This window comes from Elaeis guineensis, chromosome 13 (assembly GCF_000442705.2).
Source record: "Elaeis guineensis isolate ETL-2024a chromosome 13, EG11, whole genome shotgun sequence".
Taxonomy (NCBI): domain Eukaryota; kingdom Viridiplantae; phylum Streptophyta; class Magnoliopsida; order Arecales; family Arecaceae; genus Elaeis; species Elaeis guineensis.
In genome coordinates, this window is record NC_026005.2 from 66,922,060 (window position 1) to 66,928,840 (window position 6,781).

The window sequence follows — 6,781 nt, forward strand, 5'->3', positions numbered from 1 at the left end:
ATGGATAAATTTTGATTAGAAGATCAAGTGCTCGGAGACAAGCTCCAGATGCTCATCTTCCACAAAATTTTTCTCTTAATTCAAATATTGATAAAACAATCAAAGTCTTTAATTTTTCTCATCTATTCAATCGATCCATGTGGTATAAATCATCCAATTAGAATGCCTGCATTCAAGCGAATCAGGAGTCCTGTCTGCACTTAAGCTGACCGGATAGTGAATCAAATTATTAATGTGATATCTACTATAATTACAGAAGCACACCAAAAGGATCAAAACATGGATTAAAGAGGAGCAAGATTCTGCAATCCTGAGATTTGTGATATCGACGATCATATTTTCGAAGGGATTTGGCTTCCATAAACCCAGAATCAGGAGATCAGCAGTCTGCTAATTTCTTGCACTTTATTCTTCCATCTTTTTCTCTACCCATCAACCCATCCACGTGAGAGACATTAAAGGACAAAACGATCAGGATGCAGACATGCCCGAAGCAGCTAAAAAAAAAGCCAAAAGTGTCCCATTTGATATAATAATGGATCTAAAAACAAGGTGTTGCTAGTTATTGATTTAACATCACAAACATCTTTAACTTGGTCAAGACAAATAAATTTCTCTAGAACCAACAAAACACCACAATAATAATAGCATAGCTGAGAACATGCATCCTTATGTTCATTCCATCACTTGCAAAACATAAAAATCATACAACCAGTCCTTCGTGAATGAAAACAAAAGGCAAACCAAGCAAGCAAGGTGAATTCAAATATTACACTAAATGATAGAAAGAAGGTATGCATAAAAGACATATCTAGGAACAATCTTGTAAGCCCTCGTCTTATCAATCCAAGAAATGAAAGAAGATACCGTGTTTCGGAACCCCAAGAACCCACGCTCCTTGCTCTTGTTCATGCCGTCCAGACGCACCTCCTCCACGCCGAACACAGCATCAACAAACCACTAGTTCCCCACCTCCTCCAACCTGGTGGGCGCAAGCTCATGCTCCCCAACGATCTCCTCCCACAGCCCTTCCTTCTCCTTCATCGCATCCACCAGCTTGAACCGCTGCTCCTCTCCCTCGTACCCGATCGGCCCTCCACCCCGAACTCCCTCGCCAGCAACGGCCACAAATACTTCCACTTGTACAAATCCCCGTTGCTACAATTGAAGGCCTCATTCTTGGCATACGGATCGATCGCCGCCCAGATCTGGTGCTCGGCGATCATGTCAGCATCGGAGGCATCGCTGAAATCCTCCCAAACTACCCGGCTCCCTGGCCATTTCAACGGGGCCCTTCCCGCCAGCAAATTGCGGCATAAGCACAAAGACTCCCCACCAAATTCATGAGGCTATACGTGGAGAAGCCGAAGATGGTCGTCGGGCGGTGGATCGACCACGTCCCGGTCCCATCCCTCTTCGCTATCTCCTCGAAGAGGATGTCCTCGAGGTCGTAGTAAAAGTTGGGACAGTCAAGCCGCGGGAGATCCTCGCGGAAAGGGGGCTCATGGGGCTTTACCTTGCCCAAGGACTCGAACGAGCCGAGGTAGTGCTTGCGGCCAGTCTGGAGGCAAACGTGCTGGATATTGGGGGCATTGGGGAGGACGGCGGCGAGAACGTTGCGGAGCATGGCCGAATTGACCTCCCGGTTCTCGGCCTCGACGATGCGGTTCACCCACAAGACGTAGAAGACGTGGGTGACGTCGGTGAGGCGAGAGAGCTTCGCGAAGGCATCGTCGGGATCGGACACCTCGCACTGGATGTGTTCGACGGGGAGGCCCTAGGTAAGGGAACGGAAAGAGACGGAGTGTGGACGCCGCAGACCTTCCAGGGGCCACCGGGGGTGTCGGAGAGGGGGATGATCTCGGAGAGGCTGTTGCCGACGATGCCGGTGACACCGATCACCAGACCGACGCTCTGGAAATTGAAGGCGGCGCCACCACCGCCGGAGTCTTCATCGATCTTCTTCTTGGCGGCGCCCATGGTTCCGGCCCACCACCAGCTCATGACTCCGTTTATTATGGGTTTGTTTAAATACACCAGAGTGATGGAAGAGCTGAGATTTACAGGATAGACACGAGGAGGGCAGGGCGGTGCGGGTTTGTGCCGCTGCTGAGAGGGGGAAAAAAAAGGCCGGCAAAGGGTCCCCAGGGATTCAACACGCAGAGGAAGCACAGTGGCTGTGGAGAAGGCCGGATGAGGGATGGAGGACGGTGCGTGCTTGTCGCTTCATCTTGATCCTTCAATATGAGAAGGAACGGTAAGGGATTCGCGTTCCGGTTGGCTTATTTTTCGTCACTATCACTGTTGATTTATCCTCTTTGAGAAGGAGGCAGAGTGGTTGCGGATTTTGTTATCGAGGCTCGGATTCCGAAAAACTTATTGATTGAATCGGGCGTTTCATATTATTTTTCTAAAAAAATTCCCGATGGCAATCGAGGAAAGAAATCAATACGATCTTCTGTGAGCCTCCAACAATTTTATATTTAAAAAATTAGAAACCATTAATAGTTCAAGATGGGCGGCAAGCGCCGTAACATCACCCCGGGCCAACCCAGCACAGCATCCACGTCTTGTTCCAACTTTGTTGCGTTTAGATCCTTTGCACAGGACTATCTGGCGCTGAAATCGAACCTAATATGGATCGAATATCATCACATTTATATTTATATTTATTTTATTTAATAAATATAAATATAAATATGATATAAAAATTTATATTCATATTTATTTCAAAAAATATAAATATAATTCAATATTAAAAATATAAATATAATTATAAATATTATTTAGATAATTAAATTTTATAATTATAGAATCAAAAATATTATTAAATAGATAATAAATTAAGTTAATAACATATTATATAGTTACATATTTTTTTAAAAATTAATAATTATTATATAAAATATTATAAAATTATATGAAGATTCGGATATTCGAATACGGATCGAATAATCATCTATCCATATCTATATTCATTTTTCTTTGATGGATATGGATATTAGTCGTATCCTCAAATTTCTATCATATCCAGATTGATTCGATACGAAAACAAATCTGGATGGATAATATCGATACCACTTTCATTCCTAGAAATATCTATCCATCATTTTTTCCGTTGGCTTGGCTTTTGTTGATCTCCTTTCTAAAATTGGGTAGTGGATGGATTAAAAAAAAATTACTCGTTGAATCAGGCCTATCATAATATTATTTTGAAAAAAAAATCATCCACAAAAATTGAGGAACTAAATCAACCAGCGAAGCACCCATATCTTGTTCCAACTATTTATCGTGTATAAATGCTTTGCATAGAAATATCTACCTATTGTATCTTTCATTTCGTTAGCCTCCATTGATCTCCTTCCTAAAATAGGATGGTGGATCCAATATTTCACCTAATAATAATTATACGATCGTGATTTACCTCATACAAAATATATAAATTTTATGATAGATATGATATTTCACTTATAGTAATTATATGGCTATGATTTGCCTCATATAGAATATTCTGGATTATTATTTTTTTCTTTCCAATTTGTCCTGGCATCAAACAAAGCTTGAACCGAAAGCAACAAAGAGGAAAAGATCGGTGATGTATCGAGCCATGAGCTCACCACGAGGGCAAAGAATGGCACATATCCATCCGCTCCTTCCCTAAGGATCTATGATGGTGCCGAAGACTTCAAGTGTGCGATCAAAGATGTTGTTGCTCCTTGAATTAATTTTGATGATTACAAAGCATTTGAGGAGGTTACTAATGAATTTGGCTTGGAAAAAGACTTATTGTATTTCAAGGGTAAAATCATAATTTTATTAAGACCAGATTTGGAAGCCTCAAGAGCAAGTACAAGAGACGTGTAATCTATTGGAGGCAATCTCAATCTTTTTGGAAGTGTATTTTGTAAGAAAATCAGGTTTACATTTTTGAGTCGACCCTACGAGTCGACTCATAGCTAAAAGGGCTGAACGGCGCGCGAGATTTTTGGCTGGCATATTCTATGAGTCGACCCCATAGGTCGACCCCCAGGCATGAGTCGACCCTATGAGTCGATCTCTGCTGGTTTAAAGCCAAAATTACAGAACAGTTATTTTCTACTGTTTTCCACAGAGGTCGACCCATGAGTCGACCCATGAGCATGAGTCGACCCTATGAGTCGACCCCTGTGACGGAAAAATTCCACAACGGCTAGTTTTTAACCTGTTTTGTTTACATTTAATGCTCATTTATGTGGTCTAACGGTTCTATTTCAGCCCAGATTACTCTCCATCAATTTTTGAAGTTATAAAAGGCACTTAAAGGAGGGAATCAAATAAGAAGTGAAGAAAAGGAAAAAGAGAAAAGATTTTGAGAGAGGTTCTTCAAGTATTCATTTCAACCCTAAGCAAAAGCTCACTTAAAGAGTTCAAGAAGCTTCTAATTCAAGTTTACCAACTCTTCAAGAGCTCATTGAAGTCTCTAACTACCTTGAGGAAATCAGAAAGAGCTTCCTTCTAATTATGTAAAGTGTATTTAAAGCTTTACTTGCTCATTAAAAGAGCTTCATCTGTATTTCTGTGCAATTAACTGCTATACTCTTTTTGAGTTGTTGTTTTTGTTTTGGAAGGGTTCAAAATGAGAAAAGATTGATCCGAACCTTGAATCGGATTGTATTGGATTTGTTTGTATCCGAAAAATAAATATTCTAGCTTGGGATAGCTAGAGTCGGAGGTTCCGATATTGTATTCGGTTTGAATACAGTTTAGTGAATTTGAATTTTCAAGTAGGAGTTTGGAGAGTGGATGTAGGTGCAAGGTTGGCACCGAACCACTATAAATCTTCTTGTTTGTGTTGTGCTTAATTGCTCTCCTTTTAAACTTCTTTATTCTCTTGCATTCTTGCATTCAACTTCTACCCCTTGCATAAACTTCACTCTCCTAACTTATCCTGTTTATTGTTAAATAATCTTCATAATTGTAAGTTAAGTTTAAAATTTTAAAAACCCAATTCATCCCCCCTCTTGGGTTCCATAGCTGGGCAACAGATGTCCCACCCAATCGATATCAGATGGTGATCAAAAATCTTGAGAGATGGTAGAGATGAAGCCATGTAAAGCACCATCAGCCCCTCTACATTCATCATCTTCAGCACACAGTCGAGTACTCCAACATATGGCGGTGTGACCCCTTCTCTATCTTCGTATTCATCGTCACCCTTTCTCCCATCCCTAAATAGAAATGGTTGTTGGAGAGATAAAAATCGTGAAGTTAGGAGAAGATAGACAATTTAATTTGCAGGTCCAGATAGGTTCCTCTCTTACCCATGCAATTTGGATCCGATGGTCCGAAATTGTGATTGGATTCCTTTCCTCTTTTTCCATCGACCATTTACCTTCCCTCTATCAATACATGTTGGCATGTCGAGCTTTAGTTGAACTGGTCTAAAAATGATATAATAAACTTGATTTAAATATTTTTTTTTCCAAACTTCAAGTTCATTGCAATGGATGGATCAATGATATATAATATTATTGTTGTGAGAGCGAAGTTAAGGATTGTTTGGGCGGACATTATCATACCCGACACAATCTAAGGGCCCACTCCATCTTGATGAAGGGTGATTAAACTATAATTGGATGGATCTAAATACAACACGAGTTTCAATGCTCATCTTCTTCTACAAGACATTTGGTTGACAACAAAAGAGGGGATCTCTTTTTTTTTCCCCAAGCATGTCCACCACAAGGCAAATGAGTCTATTGATTATATAGCTTCTTATGTCACTAAGAACTCTATTGACACTATATTGGTTGATATTATGGTTACTCTGGGCTTTTAGAGATAGTTTGTTTTTTGATTTTATTAGACGTATTCATGCTAAAGTAGTGAGAATTATCAGTCTTATAAAAAATAATTTCTCTAGAAAAAAAGAAGGATAAAATAATAGTTTTTTATCCTCTAATATATAGTATTAGAAAAAATAATGTTTTAGTAACTACTTTTATATTACAATTAACGGACCCATCAAAACCATTATTCAATTTTATAAAAACAAATTTATTACTCTCTTACCATTCATTTTCAAAATCTTTTATCATTACTCAACAAAAAGAGAAGAGAACCAAGTTGGCTTTTAAAATCTTAAATATTAAAATAATTATTATCATGAGATATTATACTAAAAAATAATAGTAATAATTAAAAAAATGAATAGCATTATTTTTTAATTATTATTCACTTGAGAAATATATTACTTTCACATTCCATGATCTATTCTAGAAAGAAATAAAAATTGAAAACTTAAAAGGAAAAATAACAATATCTATTTATATTATAACATATCATTATATTGCTAAATCATATGTTATTTTTTTTCTTGTTTTTAATAAAATATAATAGGTCCAAAAGTATTACAGCATTATAACAATTGCAATGATTTCAATTATAATGTTCCAATAGATACTTATAACATTATAATAGTCTTTATTTCATACATTTGGACTCATTTTGTTTGTGGAAAAAAATGTTTCATGATTGGAATGTTTTTTTTTTCTGTAAGCTGATGCCTGGGTATATGATACCTAAGAAAGTAGCACTATAATAAAATAGATTATTAGTGACGAAAAAAATTCATCGCTAATTATATATTTTTGTCACTAATAACTATTAGTGACGTAATTTTGATCGCTAATAGTTAGTTACAAATAATCGCATCGTTGGTAATATTTTATGATAAAAAAAAATTAATCATAAATAATGGATATTATCGATAAAAAATTTTCATCATTAAAAAAAATAATTT

At 37.8% G+C, this 6,781-nt stretch overlaps 1 pseudogene; it reads right to left on the bottom strand.

Annotated features, from left to right (window-relative positions):
• Positions 1 to 650: 650 nt before the first annotated feature.
• LOC140853461 (3-oxo-Delta(4,5)-steroid 5-beta-reductase-like) lies at positions 651 to 2,436 on the bottom strand (annotated as a pseudogene).
• Positions 2,437 to 6,781: the final 4,345 nt, after the last annotated feature.